This window comes from Camelus bactrianus, chromosome X, assembly GCF_048773025.1.
Source record: "Camelus bactrianus isolate YW-2024 breed Bactrian camel chromosome X, ASM4877302v1, whole genome shotgun sequence".
NCBI classification, from domain to species: domain Eukaryota; kingdom Metazoa; phylum Chordata; class Mammalia; order Artiodactyla; family Camelidae; genus Camelus; species Camelus bactrianus.
This window is the reverse complement of record NC_133575.1, coordinates 104,467,769-104,488,659: the sequence shown is the minus strand read 5'-3', so window position 1 is coordinate 104,488,659 and position 20,891 is coordinate 104,467,769. Positions and strand designations below refer to the sequence as shown.

At 42.9% G+C, this 20,891-nt stretch overlaps 1 protein-coding gene across 1 annotated transcript in view; it reads right to left on the bottom strand.

Annotated features, from left to right (window-relative positions):
* FHL1 (four and a half LIM domains 1) overlaps nt 1-20,891 on the bottom strand; it is a 55,366-nt gene that overhangs the window by 14,320 nt on the left and 20,155 nt on the right. The window contains exon 2 of the mRNA XM_074359429.1: nt 20,715-20,788. The gene's annotated coding sequence lies outside the window, so the exon portion shown is untranslated. The remainder of the gene's footprint in view (nt 1-20,714; nt 20,789-20,891) is intronic.

Below are 20,891 nucleotides of genomic sequence, written 5' to 3'. Positions count from 1 at the left end.
CTCTCACAGGAGGGGAGTCCGCTGGACGGGAACCGCGCTGGGCTGGCTGAGACGGCGGGGCCACCGGCTGGATGAGAGCAACCAGGACAGTGGGCCCAGAGCAGAAAGGAGAGATGGAAGGGACACTGCAGGGCAGGGTAGCACGGAAGGATGGCTCAGACGGATGCAAGGGGAAGGGGCTGTGATCCCTCTGAGGTGGTGATTCTGGGTGGTCAGGGAAGTAATGGGGGGCTGGGGAGGCAGAGATGGTGCGGGAAAGAGGAGTACTGTTATCTCCCACTTTATAACCAGGTTCTTCTGGGATGTCAGTAGCTAAGTCCCTTTAATGGGATCCCAGTTGTCAAGCCTCGAGAGAAACAGGGCTGATGGTGAGGTTGTGGTGGAATCACGTTCACCGGGATTCCTGCCCTGCAGTCGAACCTCAGAATCCCAACCTCAGAAACACCCCTGGAGGATCACCGTTCCAAAGTTCAAAGTGGTACAACCTTAGGGTCAAACACGGCAAATTCAGTGACCCAGCTAGCCCACAGCTTGGGAGCTCCACGCTCACAGCTTGGCTCGGGGTCACCCTTCTTTACTGTAGTTTTCTTTTACTGAAGAAATCTGAAAACAGCCTCAGATCACTCCTGGCCATTCGTCACGGACGGAGGCAAGAGGCTGGGGACAACCTGGAGCGGAGTCTTTGTGGCTGTATAAGCGGTTTCATCTTCATTTTTCTTTTACACATTCTTCTTCTTCTCCTCATGCCTAACTACTAAGAAACTGATACACTGCAAGCGTTTTCTCAGCGTAACTTTGTCAGGCTACCGTCCCTCCACCAACAATCTGAGGGATTCCAACCGTGAGATTAAGCCACCCGGTCATGCACCATGGTTGGTATGATTCAATGTTGAGCCCTCTGGAGTATTTCTTGTCCTATGTGCTCCTGCCAGAAAAAGCCTAGTGCAACTTCAGCCATCTCATGTTCCTGTCAATCTTTAGGGTGGGAAGAGTACTTTTTCTTACTGACAAGCCATATTTTGCAAAGTCACTGCTGAAGTGTCACCATGCAGGGCACACCGGTCAATGACTAAAACAAGCCTCACCCTCCCCAACCACATGAGGGCCGATTTTCTTATGTGAGATCCAAATAAAAGCAAACCTGGAATTCTTCCCCCTGCAAAGGGTCTCTGAATTTCAGAGGGAAGGAAAGGGTGGTTATGAAAGGGGAAGACCTGTTACAAATGAGAGAAAATACATGAAACAGAAGATCCTGAGAACAGCCAAGTGCCTTGAAGATGCTAATTCAGTCCAGTGAAGACCTGTGAGTTTCACAATTCACCAGGGCTGAAAAAGTTTCCTTGTGATACTCGGAGATTAAGCATTTAAACATGTGCCATGGCCTCTGCCATTTGCTTTTTGAAAATGTCACTCCATGATTAGTAACAGTTTTCAATTCTCCTGTCCCCAGAGTCTGCCCCTTCCTGTACTGCCACTAGACTCTCACCAAGATGGAGGAACCACCCCAGCAGATGTTTCTGTGGGTTTCTAACCAGAAATCACCATCAGGACAACACTGAACAAGTGGCTTTCAAAGTAAGCAACTATCATGACCTCAAATTTAAAGTATATATCTGAAATGATACTTAAAAGAGAGACTAAAGAGAAAATGATACAAGAAAGAAACAAATCAGAAAGACTTTGGAAGGAAATATGTAGGACAAATATCAGATTAGATGAAAATGAATGTTTCATGAAACTGAGCTCACAGGGATAAATCTTTGTCATATTTTAGGTGTTAAAATTCTCTTCCAGTCTATTTCTACCACCCACTTGTGATATATCTGTTTTATTTCCATGTTGCCATGTGCTGTGACTCAAAACACCCTCTCAATCATGCTAAGTCCTGGCATTCACCAAGCCCACCTGTTATGGGCATTTCAAGCTTGACAGCTAAACATTCCATGACCCCCACAACAAGGAGAGGACAGCGAACCAAATAACCCGCCATCTCCTGATTCTTAACGCTGCTACCTGGGACCAACCGCCTTGGCCAGAGATGTGACCATGATACCTCACGAGCCCCACTTCTGGGTGTGAGATCTCAATTAGTAACATGTATTCTGTCTTCACCTGTCAAAGGACTGGAATTACTACATTACCTTGGTATGCACTGGCGTTTTCAACTCCGAAACAGGAGAGAGCCCCAGAATTCGGGGTACAGGTTGGAAACACACGAGTGGTTCTGTGGGGTTGGTCACAGTGCACAGAAGTGGCAGGGGGGCACAGGAGGAGGAAAGACACCAAGCCGTGACCTGGGTGTCAGCTGGAAAGCCCCGATTTCTGTCAGGCAGTAGAGCTGACTGTTGCGTGGCAGGGGCAACTGGCCTTCTGGGGGACTGAAGGGATGTTAGGTGAAGGCCTCACTCGGTCGGTCCCCATCTGCCCAGTCCCCCCGAGGGCCATGACTGGTCTGCCTGAGCCACGTCTCAACCCGGATGTGAAGCGGGTGGACCCAGGAGGGTGGGTCCACGGAGACTCAGACCTAAGACAGCAAACACGAAGAACTTTCTGTGGAAAGAGCCGTTCTGTTTGCGAAGACAGGCAGTGTTATGGGAAAATTCAGTGGCCAGAGCAGAGTAAAGGCCAGTGTGACCCTGTCGTGTGTGGCTGGCTGCCAGGTGACAGCCCCGAAGGGGAGCTCGTGTTCCCTGTCAGTCCGAGCGTGGGGAGGACAGAGCACAACAGCAGGGTCTCCACCTTCGCAAAGACTTGAGAACATCCAGTCCTACCGCCTCCTCTCAGATGGGGAGGCCGAGGCCCAAAGACGGGGATGACCTCCTCATGGAACCAGCAGCTCGGTGCCCAGTCGCGCTGCACAGCCTGCAGTGTATGCGAATTGGGGCTCCGGCCCCTTGACTTTTGGTCCTTACTGACAGGGGCTGGGCGCTGGGTCCCAGCCGGGGAGACTGAGGGGCGGCCGCACGCTCTGTGGATGAACCACCTTGTAGGTTCTCCCGCTACAGCGAGGCCTTCGGGAAGCAGCCCTGATGTGGAGCCAAGGGCCCGGCTACTGGGGGAACAAAGGGGCCCCCGGAAACGAGCCGCGGCCTTCGGAGCTTGGGAGGCCGAGCAGCAGGTTCACACACAGAACGACGGGGACGCGGAGTCCGCGAGCACAGCCCAGGCAGGAGTCTGCGGCTGGAGTGGCAGAAGCCACTGAAGGTCATGCGCTCGGGAAGACTGCATCACATTTACCTCAAACCCCAACACTTCGGGTTCGCTTTCCAGCAGTGTGATAATCTAAGAGAAGAAATGTGCGAGTGGAAACAAGACCAGGTTGTCTAAGGTATGGAAAACCAAACAAAGCACTGGTGATGGCTCTACTGCATTCGTGGAATTCAGATGAAATGCTTTAGACTGGGCCATAACTATTTGTGAAGGCTTCCACGAAAGAAACTCAAGTCTTAATTTTATATGAGACTATATTAACAACTAAAATTGTTCTAAGACAAATAACATGGAATTTGCCCTGAGTTTAACACAGGATTATCTATTTTATAAAGTTCCAAGGGACACAGCAGAGCGGCTAAGGGCATGGTCTCTGGAGCCAGGATGTCCAGAATGAAATCCTGCCACCACCACTTACTGGTTGTGACCAAGCAAATCTTACTTCTCTATGACTCAATTGGCTCATCTCGAAAATGGAGGTAACAAAAGTACCTACCTGAACAGGGCTGTCATGAGAAACACAGTGGTAAGTACTTGCAACAGTAAGCACAATGTATGATTATTTATTCAACTACATTCTAAGAATGCAGATGTCCCAAGCAGCAGATTCTTGCAAAAGAGGAATTTAGCTTCAAGTTTACTACCAATTCACAGGGGACATGTGGAAAAGAGATAAGAGCCCAGCTGCAAGGATTATGGGCCTGGGAACAACTGGGGCAGCAGAGAGCAATTCTGAGAGTCCCAGGGACTCAGAGGAACCCGCCTCCAGCAGCAGGACAGCCCAGAGGGGAGGGCCGTACACCCCACCTCGGTCTGTACTGTCTACCCAACCCCGACCAAAGACATACTGTGCTCAAACTCTGATGCTCCCCCTGAGATGGGGTCGGCTCACAGCACTTGGAGTTGGGAAGACTGGCAGGAGACTGTTATCTGACTGGCCCATGGACGGGCCAGATGCTATGACAGCAGGTGTCCTGCTGCACAACAGTCCGCAACGGCCCAGCTCCTGTGAACACTCAGTGAGCGACCAGGGGGAGAGGCTGCCCTGTCGGGTCCACCGATCTCACCCCAGAGCTGCAGAGCTAACCCCCTAGTATTAGGAAGGGCTCCTTAAACCCTGTGACTTGGCGTGACCCAGGAGAACACCAGGAAAGGAATGGGGAAGCTCACTGGCTCATCGGGGAGGCAGAACAGGGGCAGGGGCTGCGCTGACATCAGCTGTGAGGAGACCAAGGGCAGACTGGTCCAAAAGATTTGGAGGTTCTTTCGAAAACTCCCGTAACCTTCACTCCTCGTGACAGGGACTGGGGAAGACCTGTCGCCACAATAGCTCAATCCTTTGTTCAGTTATTTTACTTAAAATTCTGTCAGTCAGGGCTTCATTTGGGTAAAAACATTCCCCTACAAAACAAAAAGATCACTGGCGGGTGTCAGTGAAAGGAGCTAAAGGGTACAAAGTCCTCCGGTGTTATCAGCGATATCACGTCAAACGTCTTACAAGGAAATATTTCTTAGGTGGAAACTTAAGAAAGTTGTTCCTTGTTTTGTATGTTCACAGTCATTCTTAAAGTTTCCATGTTCATGACTTCACCAAGTTGTTTTTTGTTCTATTTATTTACATACAATTTACACAACATAAAAATCACCCTTTTAAAATGTACACTTTGGTGGGTTTTAGTATATTCATAAATTTGTGCAACCATTACCCTTATCAAATTCCAGAACATTTTTAATCATTCTAAAACAGACCCCATTGCCATGAGCAGTCACTCCCGATTCCCTGTTCCTCAGCCCCTGGCAACCACTAATCTACCTTCTGTCTCTGTGGATTTGCCTATTCTGGACATTTTGTGGCTGGTTTCTTTCATTTAGTGTGTTTTCAAGATTTACGCACGTTGCAGATGTGTGAGGACTTCATTCCTTTTCACAGCTAAATGATATTCCACCGTATGGACACACCATGACCTGCTCATTCATTCACCAGCTGATGGACATGAATTGTTTCTACCTGTTAGCTATTATGAATGCTGCTTCTGTGAAAATCCTTTTTTGCGTCTGGATTTATTTTATTTTAAAAATATCTATTTTTGAAAAAGTATAGAAGAGTACATAGTGAAAAGTACCCCCCCGTCCATCCCCAGGCACCTGTTTCCCCTTCTTCATCAGTAGCCAATGGTACTGGTATCATCTTATGTTTCCAGAGATACTGGGCATATGAAAAATAGGAAGCTTTGTACATTTTTTTTCTTTTTCCCTCTTTTAAAACATCATGGTGAGAAACTATACAAACTCTTCTACACTTTGCCTTCTCAATTTAATGTATTTTCTAGAATTTTCCCTGCTACTACACAAAGAGCCTCCACTTCGTAACATGTACATAGTATTCAACTGTGTAGATAAACCACAATTTACAGTTCCTCACCAATAGACATTTAGGTTGTTTCCACTCTGTTACTGCAAACAATGCTATAAGAAATACATAAAGTTTAAAGTGATGGAATGAATTGGTTAAATAAAAGTAATCCATGAGTTCAATCAGACTGCCTTCTTCTCACACCCAGCAAGGGTCAGCTGCACTGAAGAACCAGGAAAGCGAGACAGAAAAAGGAGAAGGATGAAGGGATCTCCAGTGGATCAAGCGGCAGTCAGCAAAGCTTACTGAAATGGCAGATTATTTCTGCTCCCGCAGAGAAGATGCCATCTGGAAATTCCATGCCAACTATGCTAAGGTTACCCTCAGCTAATAAGCCACCCAGACAGGAAGTGGCTTTTGATTCCAAGTCTGGGGCTCTTTGCACCAAACCACAATGCCTGGCCAGTGAGTTACAAAACAATAAACTGAGTCAGACTTCAGTGCCAGGCAGGCCCGCGATGCCTCTCGGAGGGAAGGAGGCACCCGGTGTCCTCACGTCATCGGGCTGGGAGGCTATAAAGTACACATGGTGCTTGACTCTCAGATGTTCACGTTCTCTTCTTTATCTACTTACAAAAAATGAAAAGTGGCTTCTCAGCCTAGGATTATAATGGGGCAACCCGAGCTGGGCACAAGGCCACGTGGCTGCCGCAGACCCGGTCCCCCGTCTGACCTTAACCCGCACCTGGAGGCACACCGCCACCTCCCTCGTTGTGGGAGTCCGTCAGGGGGCTTTCAACTCCATCCGCGTCTGAGCTTTAAACGAAGCCTGGAAGTTTTCCTCCTTTAAAGCAGAAGAGTAGCTTGATGTCTGTCATCTCAAAAGTCAAGTCTTTTCTGAAATGCCCACTTGTTTTTTAAAGGTCGCAAAACTAACTGAAGCCAGGGAATGCATGCTCCATTTGTCACTGACCTACCGACTTAGATTATCACACCCCGTTTCTCTGGACAAACAAGAAAAAAAAATGTCACTCGCGCCCCTACCCCAATCTCACAGGGAACATTTTTGAAAGTAACTGTTCAGGCTTCAGGAAGAGCGGCTAATGTTTATGAACCAGCGTAATACATGCAAAACACTAAAAAGTGTGTCAATGGGGGTTTTTGTTAGATGTTGAAGCAGGGCTCCTCTGTCACTGTGCTGTGGCCACTCAGCCTGGAGGGCCAGGAGTATTAAACGCCACAAAACCGAATTAATGCGAATTCACCTCAAACTGTCTATTCATTTAATGTCCCAAATAAATGCTAAGTAAAAGCTATGCAAATCATCACACCGAACAAGGAAACGTACAGAGAAGAGACTGATTCAGGAACTGTGAAACAGGACATTGAATTCGGAAAGCTTTAGCAAATGCAAAACCAATTACAAGTTAACTATGTGAAAATAAATGGAGACAACAGTATAAAAGTTATAAGACAACAGTATAAAAGTTCTGCATTATTTAATGAAAAGAACAGTGAACTTTTTGTTGGCTTCTTTGTTTTGCAACTCAAGGGATGAGCCATAGATGTGGAATCAAAAACCCCACATAGATTGTCTGCCTCTGTTGACCTGTTCATGGGCCAAGTTCGTTTTTCTTCCACATCAATAAAACGGGGATTTGAATACCTGTCCTGCTTTCCCTATAGAATTGTTTTAGGAACCGAATCAAATCATATGTGTCCAAGAACTGTATGAACTAAAAAGTAATACCAAAATAAAGGCTCTGTAAAAGAAATACGTGTGTGTGTGTATATATATATATATATAAATCATATATATATATATAAATCAGGCTTTGTACCTAAGTAGATAGTGTCTTCAAATTTTTCAAGTGGATTTCATTTTTCACATGATCTAACAAAATTTTCACAATAAACACAAACACATTTATACACCACACACTGAAAAATCTAGTAGCAGATCATGGCAAAAACAATGACAGTTGCTACGCCACGGAATGTCCTTCCCTCATGTTAAGCCTAAATTTCCAAGGAAACAGAATTTAGAAAATAGTCCCATGGGTATTTTAGCTTTACTTGGGGTCTAGCTATTTAATCCTCTTGATATTTAGCTAATATTTCATTCTTTGCAAGGGCACAAGTAGCTGGGAACAAATGTATAACAAGCAAGCTCCACATAATCTTGGTTCTTTGCTTTGATCTAAAAATCAAAAGCATACTCCTCTGCCTATTTGTAGAGGGTAATTTTAGTTGCTTTAAGAAACTGACGTGGTTTATCCTTCATTCCTTACAAAGAGAGTAACTTGGAAAGCTCTCAACAACAGAAAAAAATAAGCCAAGGTTAGTTAGAAGAATTTTTTCCAGAAAAATTAAATAAAACAAGGAGCACTTTTTATTCCTGTTGTCTAAAGGGCTAGAGATTTAGTAACAACTTGAAGAAGTGAGTTAATCCCTTTGTAACACAGCCAAGACAGGGTTTATTTTCCTACTGTTATGATGGTAACTTAGACCACACAGGACAACAATATCAAATATCAATTCCCTCCAGAGTGGTAACTTTCTAAATGTAGTAATTAGTAATTTGTCAAGATTATCATTCAACATACAAATAATTTCTACACAGTAATTTGAACCTCAATGCCTCCTACATCGAGTCCTCAAATGCTATCAAATACAAACCAGGTACTGTTTTCATGAAATAAGACTGCAGGTGTTATAGATGGATAAACTGAGACGTTAAAAATATTAAGTGTCTTGCCGTAAGAGTGGGGGCAAGGTCAAACTAAGAATAGAAGTTCACACTGTCACCTGTCCTAATCGTAAATCCAGAAAACTTTCCATCTTCCTGCTAGCAATAGGTACATAGTCTAATCAATTTCTATGTGTTTTAAACATACGTTTTGCAGTAAGAAAGTGACCCTTCTAAACTCATCTGTGGAAATACCATTTACTTAAGGGTGGTACCGTTCACACGAACGACAGAATATAAAGTATTCATATACAAAACAACCGTTTTCAAATTAAAAAATCAGATTAATGTTACAATTCAAAAACTTCACCTATAATGGAAACTAGGTGTAGTTTTCAACGTCTGTATTATACTATGGATGGTACATCCGTTTTATTATCTGTGCTTACAAAACCATCACAGAACAAGTCAGCCACCTTCCGAGATCAAAGAGCGAGTCCGTAGTAGAGGAATCAAAACCTTTGCAACCTAATGGTCTCTTCCAAGACCAAAGGACATTTTCATTCTACAGTGCCAAGGGCTTTTTATGGGTTTTAAAGAGTAGTGTGTCTGTCCAAGGGCGTTGCTTAACTTTTTACAACTCCCTACACATAACTGTTTAAGTTCATGTTCTACTGACATGTTTAAAATATATCTAATCACCCAGTTCTTCACCCATATCCTCCACCCAATCCCTGCCCCAAAGATTTTCTATACTAACTTTTTGTTCTTAAACATTAAATTTTCTTGAAGGTCCAGAGATTGGGAACACAGCAGAGATCTTCTTCTACCCAAGCAACAGCAGCTGGCATTGAAGTGGAAACTATAGGATTAGCCCCTACAGGGAGTGGAGAAAAACTGTTTGGAAATGCTTTTCACAGAGCTCCTGCCAGCTAACTCAAGAGTGAGAGCGAACACTTCCAGAAGGAAATATATCCAGCCAACCCCCTGGGCCAAGGGCGAGTGTCTGGACACGATTCTGGGGGCTGAGGATAAAGGGAACGACAACACAGCTTTGCAGGAACTTAGGGAGTGCTTTCTGCATCAACAGGGGCAAAAGCTGCGCTCTAAGATCCTTCATCTCCACAGGGTCTCACTGCTCCAACTGTACCAAGAGGGTTTTTTAAATTTTTAAGTAATTTGCACTTAATACCTTGACACAAGGGTTTGGGATGGAATCCATGGTAGACCAATTTAGTTCTCAGTTAACTGCTCTTCTGTCTTACAAATGTAATAGATTTTGTCGGAGTGACCAACACTTGATGTATTTTGTAACACTTTTCAAGATGATGCTGCCTCTCCGTAAGAGCTGGAAGTTATCTGGTTCCTGTCTCAACGATGAAAACAAAATTTACAAGTATACCCCCCCCACATCAGGAATCAGCAATGCCTGAGTCACGAAAAAGTTCAGATTTAAAAATACGCCAGTATTCTTTCCCAACTCAATGCCAGAATTCCAGAAAATCTGCTACTTTTAAAGTAAGACTCCTAAACTTTTTCCCCAGTAAAAAGCATTTGTATCTTCTTTCACAGGACTCTATGCCAATTTAGGCACATCTGTGCAATGTTTAAAAAGCCAGACTCAAAGTGTGTAAAATATATGAAATTATTTAACTGGTGAAATCTATCACATGTACTTTGAAATGCCTCCCCCCAAAATATGTCTTTTAATTTTATTTATTTTATTTTTAATTGAAGTATTGTCAGTTTACAATGGTATGTCAGTTTCTGGTGTATAGCACAATGCTTCAGTCATACATATACACACATATATTCGTTTTCATATTCTTTTTCATTATAAGCTACTACAAGATATTGAATATAGTTCCCTGTGCTATACAGGACAAACTTGTTGTTTATCTATTTTATATATAGTAGTTAGTATCTGCTAATCTCAAACTCTAATTAATTTATCCCTCCATCCTCCTCTTTCTCCTTTGGTAACCATAAGTTTAATTTCTATGTCTGTGAGTCTGTTTCTGTTTTGTAAATAAATTCATTTGCCTTTTTAAAGATTGCACATGTAAGTAACAGCATATGGTATTTTTCTTTCTCTTTATGGCTTACTTCACTTAGAATAACATTCTCCAGGGACATCCATGTTGCTGCAAATGGCGTTATGTTGTCGTTTTTATGGCTGAATATACCACTTCTTCTTTATAGAGTCATCTGTCGATGGACATTTAGGCTGTTTCCATGTCTTGGCTATTGTAAATAGTGCTGCTATGAACATTGGGGTGCAGGTGTCATTTTGAAGTAGGGTTCCTTCTGGATCTACGCCCAGGAGCAGGATGACTGGGTTGTATGGTAAGTCTATTCCTAGTCTTTTGAGGAATCTCCATACTGTTTTCCATGGTGGCTGCACCAAACTGCATTCCCACCAACAGTGTAGGAGGGTTCCCCTTTCTCCACACCCTCTCCAGCACTGATTGTGGACTTTTGAATGATGCTTCCCCAAAGAATGTGGATTGATGGATAGATAGAGGGACAGCTAAATATGTGATCAAACAAGCAGAGTCAAATGTTAATGGCAGACTCTAGGTGCCGAGCATGCAGGTGTTCATGATAAAACCATTTCAACTTTGAAAATCTTCCTAAAAAAATGTTAGGAGAAAATAAAATATAGATAAGCAAACATTTTCAAAATCAACTGCAGCTCTAGATAAGCAGGTCCTGGCTTAGACTACAGGCACAGGATGTGGTACAATTCAGAGTGAAGGGATCAAAGTGAGTACCACGGCCTCTGAGAAAGAAACTGGCCAGAGCCACTGTACAGCCTTTCCGACAACCTCCTGAGGAACTGCACCACTGCCCCCGTACGTGTGCAGACTCACACGGAGCAGTGTGAGCTATGGGCCAAGAGAGAGCCCTTTGGAAGTTTCCCTAATCCATTCCCACAGCCCCACCTGAGGGCCTCCTGATGACCTTTCCCCTTTTATGGTTGTTTCAAGTTGAAAGCATATACTCATCTGTTTCCAGAGTCCTAAAGGTACCAGAAAAAAAGAATCTAAATATAACAGATGGGTAAGTGCTCATGGTAACTGGAAACCAAAACGTAACTTCAGCTTTCACAGGTCAATGCCTTAACACCATGGCTTTAGTGTAATGGTCTCACTGAAGACCTTTTGTCTTTATTCCCACAACAGAAATATTATCCTGGCCTTGATGGATGGCAGATAAGTGTTATTCAAAATTTTATTTTAAGTTGACCTCAATAACCTTTACTTGAAGTCAATCAGTAAGTGTTCTACAGTATGTTAAAATTTATTACAAAAGCCAGTTGAGTACATCTGTTGTATTTTATTAGTGTTTGTCAAATAGTTCAATACACTTTTAAAAAATCTAATTCTAATGTTAGTGAAACCTCTGAAGTATTTCTGTGAGTTCTAGGGTTTCACGGACTAGAATGTGAAAATCAATATTGGTAATGTTGATGTTTATTAAATCCATAACCCTTATGTAATATAAACAGCCTCTACACCCTCTCCAGGCTCACTGTGTAAGTAGTGGTATCAAGCTGGCAACTTTCAGATTCTGAATCTCTTTCTCCATCTCTTATAGTATCTAACTGGAACATTTTGCCCCACTGTCTTCAGCCCCAACTCTCCAGTTTTATTCATACAAACAAAGACACTCAACTCTATTTCCTAGGCTGGCCTTTCAAGTTTCAACAATACACAGAATGTGACCGTGTAATTCAGGAAAAAAGGGGCAGTGATCTAAAGTGTTTGTACACTTGCTGGTCATTAGAAACAAAAACTCTGGCGAGTCTTAAAATGGAGCTTATTTCACATTCGACTTACCATCTTTTCTCAGGACAGACTCTTAGCAAATCTGTTAGCAGGTCTAAAAATGTCAAAACCGAAACCACATACTGATATGCATGCTCAAGTGTTTACAGTGCATGGATGTCAGCAGCTTACTGTGACATGCATCCAAGAAATGAAGATGGACTAACAGACAGAGGGCTATGTGGTAAAGGAAATTTAGTGAGATGTTTAATTGTAGAACCGGGGTGCTGGGGAACGAGTATTCACTGTATAACTTCAATTCTTCTGCCTGCCTGAAAACTTCATAATTAAATGTTGGAAAAATATGATGCCATACTATAAGGTATGGGGTAGGAGGGGCTGTTCTATTTGAGAATATGCCCCCGTGATGTCAGGAATACTGATATTACAGGAACGGGTCGGTGGGGGGGCGGGGGTGAGCAAACGAAGATCCTGAGACTGTCCTATGTAATACCACAGTAATGCTATGGTTTGTACTTGATAAAATGTCTCTCATTCAATTCATTGTATCTCTAGCAAAAGCCTACAGCATAAATAATAAATGATATGGAGGACACCACAGAAAACATCAGTAATTCTTGTTTCCAAGGAGCTTCCTGGAGAAGCAGAGTACAATTTAGGACAGTGACCCCAACCAAATCTCCGGCTCAATTTGTGCCTTCGATTGTCCCAGTAACAAAACTGGAGAACAGCCCACAGGGGACCAAAGGAGTTGGGTCAAGATCCTGTGTCAAATCTACGAGGACTGACAATACAGAGGACATAGCTGGGAACATAAAGGATGGGCTAAAAACAATGGAACGTGCTGCACTGCTTCCAGGTTCAGACCCATCACATGAGCAGCATGCCAAGGGTGGAACTCATCCTGTCCAGTCAGTGAGCACTCGAACCACTTTAGTGAGCGAAAGACACTACGGACTGTGAGTCCCTTAACTACGCACACTCACAACTAAGTACACAAATTCCTCACCAGAATCCACAGAAAAAAGTCTACTAGTTTTGAGAAACATTTGGAATATCTTAACTAAATTATTAATTCATAGCCCTGAAGAAGGTATAAAAATGTTCATATCACACACACACACATCACATGGTTTAAGAGATGTCCACAGACCTGCAAAGACCACAAATGCTCAGCAAACTACCTAAGGACCACTGCTTTCCTACTTAGGTGAGGAACTGTTACAGAAACTAACTGTTCACCCAATAAATGCATGTCCTTCAGTGAGAGATGCTATACAAAGCGTGAGGCTTACCTGGCTGACAGGATAGGAAAACGAGGCTACTCTTCTAAATACATTTTTATATACTTCATCCTTTTAAAATTTAAATTGATTTGATCCCTAGAGCTGTTTGAACAAAACTCAAATATTCACAATTAAAGATATGAGGAAATAAATTATAACTATTGGTAGCACAGTTCTCCACGCTGGGTTTGCAACGCACAAGGCTGATATGATGATAAGGATGATGACAATGGTAATAAAGAGGGGCAAGTACCGCTCTCCCTCAAGCACTGATGAGGGCTTCATACCTTACCGTTTTGATTTCTGCAACAGCTCTGACCTCAGCTATGCTTACGTACTGACACAATAAAACTTGTATGATTTAGCTATGACCTTAATCTCACAGAGTTTCGAAGTTCTCAGTTGTAAGAGGCACGAGCAAGGTCTGCAACCCAGAACTGAAAGAGTACCCAACATGCGTCCTATTAATAGACAAGGTGACAATGGAGAAAGTCTTAAAACAACTTCCACATCCACTGAGTTTTATGATGTTAAAAAAATCTTAATAAAAATATTAAGGATTCACAAGTTCCTACTGGACTGGAACTGAACTTGATGACAAACCTGAACACTAATATTATTAAGAAATAAGGGTATAAGGTCATTTCAGTTGCTTCCATTGTCTCAGCCGTTGTACAATCCTTTAGTTAATCATTTGTTTTGGTTTTAAAAGAAAATTCACAAATGTGAGCTTGTTTGTGGAGAAGATGGAAGGACCTGCAAATAGAGAAACTAGGAGAAACTAACACAGTATACCCTAGCCTTAAATAAAGTAGACCACTGACTTTATTTTGGATATATTATTAAATTTTCTAAAACTGGACTATCCCTGTAAGTCTCACAGCATCATATGGAAGAGGATAAAACGTTTTAAAGGATCGTTTAAACCAACTGAAGTTCAAAATGGTTTGGCTCTAGCTACCTGAGAGGTCAGACATCCATGTCTTCATTTCCCAACAATTGCACGTGGACAGAACACTAGGCTTGAATTCCTACGTCCAAATCTAATTTCTTCCATGGGAATCCCAGTCAAACCTAACCTTTGCCATGTGGACTTCCATGGCACAGTAATATATTTGAAGTCTGAAATATAGTTCAAATATTTCTTTCTATCCAAACTTAGAATACTGGAATGGATAAAGGAGACTTTTTTAATTAAAAAATTATAATATCCAATCAATGTTCCCATTGATTTAATACTCTTAGAAAACACTCTCTTATAACAAGTTCTCACAGACAAGTTCATTCACATTAACTAAACCATGCTTTATTTTCACTGAAAAGAAAATTATTTCCTGAGGCCACTGGTAATGCTGCATGTGTGTGTATGCGTGTTTCACAAGCATGTGCGCACGTTTATCTGAAAGACTTCTCAGCTTTCTCCACAAGTGCTACATCAACTCTGATCGAAGATAGCTTAAGAATCGAAGACTTTGCAGATACCACTTTTCAAGAGTCCAATTAGGACCCTTTCTCTAAGTGAGGCAGTTTCCCTCTTAATGTGAAAACGAATTCCTTCTGTATCAGAGGCTGGGAAAGTTGGGAGATGTACCAGAGGTCAAAGTTAAGTCCATTAAATCCCAGCCCCGGATTTAGTCACCATAGAGACAGGGGAGATAAATAAACCAGCAACCTTAACAAACGGACTGCACCTTTGCCAGACATCTCTCTGACTTACCATTATTTTTACGTTAAGTATCTTTCAGTCCAAACATAACTGACGATGAAGACTACAAAACCAAATAGAACTAGGCCCAAAAGAAATAGGAACGCTCATGCCGGCAAAGGGCAGGCAAAGAGTCAAGAGCCACCCCAACCCCCCCGCCCCGGTAATGTGCTCTCTGTTCCCCTTGAAAAGTGATTGCAACACGAAGCTGCAGAGGCAATGACATATGGGGAAAATATGTGGCGCTACGGCCAGAGGAAACCATGTCAAACAAGAAAAACAGACATGAAGTAAGTGACCCAATTAAAGGAGAGAAGTATACAGAGAGCAGGGAACCAAGCACATCTGAGCCGGGACACAGGGAAAGTGGGGAGTGGGCGGGGGTCACGGAAAGCTCTGACACAGACATCACACTTTGTCCTGTGGGACACCAAGATGCCTCCCCACCAATCACCGGAAACGGAAGAAGAAAGGAAAATGGGGGCTTGGAATGGTGGGGCCGAGCCAGCGAGAAGGAGCTACGGCATCCGATGTCCACGTCTAGGCTCGGCGCAGGCATCTTGTGGTGTCTCACTATAGTTACTAAACACCTACTGTGTCACCCTCGGAACATCGCTGCTTGCAACGTGGAGTTGATTTAAGTGGCTAAAAGCTAAGCCACTCAACCTCTAAAATGTACAAACCACAGGATGACAACAACACGAGTAAAGCCTCAAACACAGGGCTACTTACATCTGCCCAGGTGCCTTCTAGTTCCTGTCCGTGTGTACCTGTCACCTTACAAGCTTCTAATCACAGCACATGTATACAGTTCTGCATCCTGCACGTTTCAGTAAGGCTGTATCATACAAATTCTTTCATACTGCTCTGTAGGCGTCAAAATTATGATTCTGAACAGATTCATGGAATTCCACTACATAGATGCAGCAAAATTACTTAACCAAAACTATCTGTTGAACAAATGAACCATTTCTCTAATGCTGGATATTTAAATTCTAATTTTTTGTCCTTACAAATAACAACTGTGATGAATTCCCATAACACAGCTTTTTTCTTTTCTTAGAACTTGTTTCTTAGAACATATTTCCCCAGATAGGATTACTGGATCAAGCGTGACTTGATGCCATCTACTGCCAAACAATGTTCCAAAAGGCTTTTCACCAAGTTACAACGCTACCAGCAATGAGTGTTTATTGGTTCCAAGGTAACCGTCTTAGCATCGGGTTTTCTTTTTGTTTTTGTTGATTTAATAGATGAAAAATACACCTCACTGCTGTTTCAAGAAGCTTGTCTCTGCATACCAGTGAGGCCAAACATTTTCCCATACATTTATTTACCCCGTGATACAATGTGAACGTTTCCACCTGTCTACCTACTGGAGAACTCATTCTGCCAACAGTTATGGACCATCTACCATCTGCCAGGCTTTCCAACCTATATGAGCTCTGTGCATAATACAGAAACTAATGATCTTGTCAAATTCACCACAAACTTATCCTGGCATGTTTTCCTTTTCATCATTTTTTCCCCCAGCTCTACTGAGGGATAATTACAAAACTCGTAGATATTTAAGGTATACAATGTGATGGCTTGACACAAATAGACACGGTGAAACGACTGCTGCAGTCAAGTTAACACATCCATCATCTTGCAGCGACCTTTTTTGCATCTGGTGAGAACACTTAAGATCTACTCTTAGCAAATTTTTATATATTTTACTGTTGATCTCCTCTTCCTTTCTGACTTGTTCTATCGTTTTATAGTTTATAAGGTTATCATATTTCCAGGAATTTGATAATTATCTTATTTTCTGTGGTCTTGGAAGTTTTCCACGAGTCTCACAAATATATCCTATAATTATATCCTATAATTATAAAATGTAAAATTTAAATTTGGGCTTTAACATATCTAGCTTTTTTCTTAGCAGCACTTAACACAAGATTTAAAAATAAAGTTGGACTTGTCTTTTTATACACACTGTGTTGTATTAAAAATAATGGATTTTAAGTTACCCCCACTACAGCTAGGAGTGATGTCAGGTTTATCAATGAAGACTCATCCCCAATTAGCCTGCTTATGATCTCCTTCTATTTCTCAGGTCAGAGGAAAAGATATTTAGACCCATCACTGCATGACTGCTTTTTCTTAGGACTACTTCAGGTTAAGAGTCCCCTTATCACTCAGAGGTGAGTCCTCAGAGTAGCAGAGGTATAAACTGGTGCTTGCTGGAACTGCAGAATCTCGGGCCTGACCCCAGACCTACTGCATCAGAATCTACACATTGAAGGCTGAGAAGCACTGACGGAGACCCCAGGACTCCTCCAACCTCTGCTGATGCTCCTTCTCTGAAGCAGGCACCATCAGAAGGTGCCCCTCCCTTCAGATGTTTACCCTCAACCCTTTTAAGGCACCCCCTCAAAATGAACAGCATCCAGCATCATGCACCTGAAAATTCACACGCTGATATTTTGAGAGGAAAGATGGCTCTAACCCTGCAGTTGCAATTTCATCTAGACAAGGGGCTGAAAACGCACATGCACATGAGAGCCCAGCAGGTCTTACAATGAGTAATGGCACCCGACCCTTGCCCTTAGTGTCAAGGAGATAACAGAGAGTGGTGGAGACTGCGGCAAGTTTCAGAGTTCATGTTCTATCTTTAGCTATCTTTAGCAGCTATTTGACTCCAGCCTCGTGTTGCCCAACAGGAATGCAGGCTCAACGCTGCTAGATCTTCTGATATTTCAAGAGGAGCTAAAAATCTAGATTTTTTTAAAAAGTGAAATCTCTCAAATTTTAAATGCTGGCAATTCACTCAAAATTTTAAAAGAACACCCCTGTGTGCCAGATCCAGCCCACCAGCTTGAGACCTTGGCTCTGGACTGATGATTTCCAAACTCTTTAAGCCTGTGTGACCCATCTGTGCTGATTTCCACGCTTTCTCCTAGTGTACCAAGAAGAGAGGTCACATCAATATGAATGGTGCAAATCAAATCACTATGGCTACTGCATTTCAAAATTCTGTTTTGTGAATATTAGAAACTGCCAAGTCAATAATGAAAGTGACCATATGTCAATGATACAGATATTTCCTAGATGTGAAGTAAATGTTTCATTAATTAACAATATTGTCACTACTACAGAAACACTTAAGAGTACCCAGCTCAACGATGCATTAAGAATTATGCTGTGTTCAAGTTTCTGTTCCAAAGAATTCCATCCCTGAAGGGTAGCCAAATGGAATCATTTCAAGTTCATGAATTATAAAGTTTACCTGTGATAAATGTTGTACTAAACCTAAAATGGGACACATTTTCATTTAAAAAAAATTCTCATGTGGAAACTGCAAAGTCTGTCTTCCCGAACTATCCAATTTTTCCAAATAAACTTCTAAAAAATGGAGTGTGAAATATACAGTTTACATCTGTTTTCATCTTGCAGGCATTTGGATCCCAGGCCCAGCCGCAGCCCTGAAATGACGGCATCCTTTATCATCTGCACGTGCTCACTCAGAGGTGGCATAATTCACAGGCCCAAGGAGCGGGCTGGACACAGGGACCTCGATTTGCACCCCTGAACTCATATTGGTCTACTCAATACTGGGTAATTTAATTAAAAAAGGAAAATCAACTTTAAGTTTCCTCATCTGCAAAAGGGAAAACAGTTTAGGGATGTCCTACACTTGAAGAATACCAGACCAAAATGCATCGCTAGTTTTGTTTTGCTCACTCCTACATTCCTGACCTAGTGTATAGCAGAGTTGAATGAATGAATGAATGAATAAATGAAAGAAAGGAAGAAAGATCACAAGACACAACTGCATTGTGACTCTGGAACTCTTTTACACCAATCCCATATATTTCTGTCATGGTGAAACAGAACTTAATAGATTCTATTTCATTAACTCACCTGAGAAACTCACTGATCTAGAAGAAAACCCAAAGATGCTAAGTTTTGGTCAAATTAAAGACGTCATTCGTGATTTGTGATAATCGTAATATCACAAAACCACTTTAATTAAAATATTCCACTTTAAGAATACAATCTTGTACACACAGTTTCTATCAAAGTGTTCTGCATACAAAATCTGTCACGGTTGCAGATTGCTGTGGAATTACTAAGGGCAAACAACACATGGGAGTGGACAAGTTTCACCTGGCCAGCATTTCCAACTCAGGGGATGGGAGGATGTTTTTTTACCTTTCTGTATGTGGTCTTAAACAATCTAGTCTCTGTTTCCTTGGAAAATAAAAGTAAGAGCTGTGAAAGGGCACAGAGCTAAAAATCTCTGCTCTTTAGATGGAGCATGGCTTTTTGATTGCCCTAGGGTTCCCCAGAGGAGGAGAGAGTCACAGCCTCCTCCTTGAGCCAAGCAGCTCTGGTTTAGTGTCTCTACTGGGGTCAGACTTGAGGCTTTATTTAAAGACAGGCTTTTATCATCAGAAAACAAAGTCTGAAAACAATCCTAATTTTAGGTAAAAACTGTGGATGGGAGCAATGCCAGGGCTTAAACCGGAACATGGAAGAGATGACTGAGGCTGGCAGCTGAGAGAAACTGCTGAAGCTTTTATCACAGGGCCAGTTTAAAGCCCCAGGACCCGGGAAGGAATGCCGACCACCACTGTAATTGATGAAACGTATCAAATTCAGATTAAACACTTCTAAAAAGCTGCCCTTTTTTCATTTTTTAGGGTTTAATATATTTAGGTATTTGAATATATATATTTCAAAATCCCTGAAGAGTTCCGCATCAAGTAGATGCAACAAAGGCATCTCTCACCACCTGTGAGCATCAACCCTAACCGAAACAGAAGGCCCCGCCCGGAATGTGCGGAGGGACTGCGTATGGAGCGGGGCGAGGTGCAGGGGAGGCAGACATGCAGCAACCTTCTGATGGATGAAACTGGAAATCTCTCATAAGCACGTGGAGATCCAGGCCCAGAGAGCAGAAAGGCTGCGGCCCTTACATTGTGCTCCTGGAGGAACCACCTTGGAGAGTCCCTCCTTCCACTATTTTCAAAGATGAATGTCCCCCATCTCTCAAGAGAGAGAAATCAGTAACTTGGAATCATCACAGAGCATCCATAAGTCGCCGAGGCTAAAGGAAAGGGGCCAGAGGATGCCCGTCCAGGGCATGTTACGTGGAAAGCCTCGCCCATCCCGCTGCTCACACCCACAGGGCGGCACTGGGAACTTCAGTCCTCCTCAGAAAAAGATCTCCTGGCCCACGTTACTGAAACCCAATGGAAACGCTCAAGGTGAGCAGACTGTGAGGTGGCAGCCCCACACCTCGGCTCGTGTCACCCTGAGGCTCAAGATCCCCGATGGCCGGTGGCCGCAGACTGACTGGGTCAGCCTAGTGCCACCTCCCCTCCCTTCTCCTCCCTCCACCCACGCGGCTCTCCTGCTCCCTACTGCCCGTGCCGGGGTTTTCAAGCAGACATTCTGACCACGCTGCTGTGCTTGGCACACTTTTCATGCCCCCAAATTAAGAGCAAATGTGAGGTTTTCTCCCTGGAAGAGGCGTTCCCCAGAGAGCTAATATGTAGGGTAAGCTGTGATATTGGTTGGGTCAATTAAAATGAACCTGCTTATTAAGTCGACTGTACAGTGTCAACCTGGACACCACAAACCAGAAGGCTGGAGGTCAGTGTCGGAATTCGTGGAAATTAGAAAGACTCACCTCACACTGGATGTGTGGAGAATGGGATATTCAGTGAGGGCTGGACACAGTTGACAACACAGCCTCTGACGTGCCTACGTGAAGAAAAAAGGAGAATCAAGAGACAAAGTTACTTTTTCAGAAGAGAGTTAGATATTCTAAAAAAAAAAGTCAATTTCCTTTGAAATGGCTCAAGGT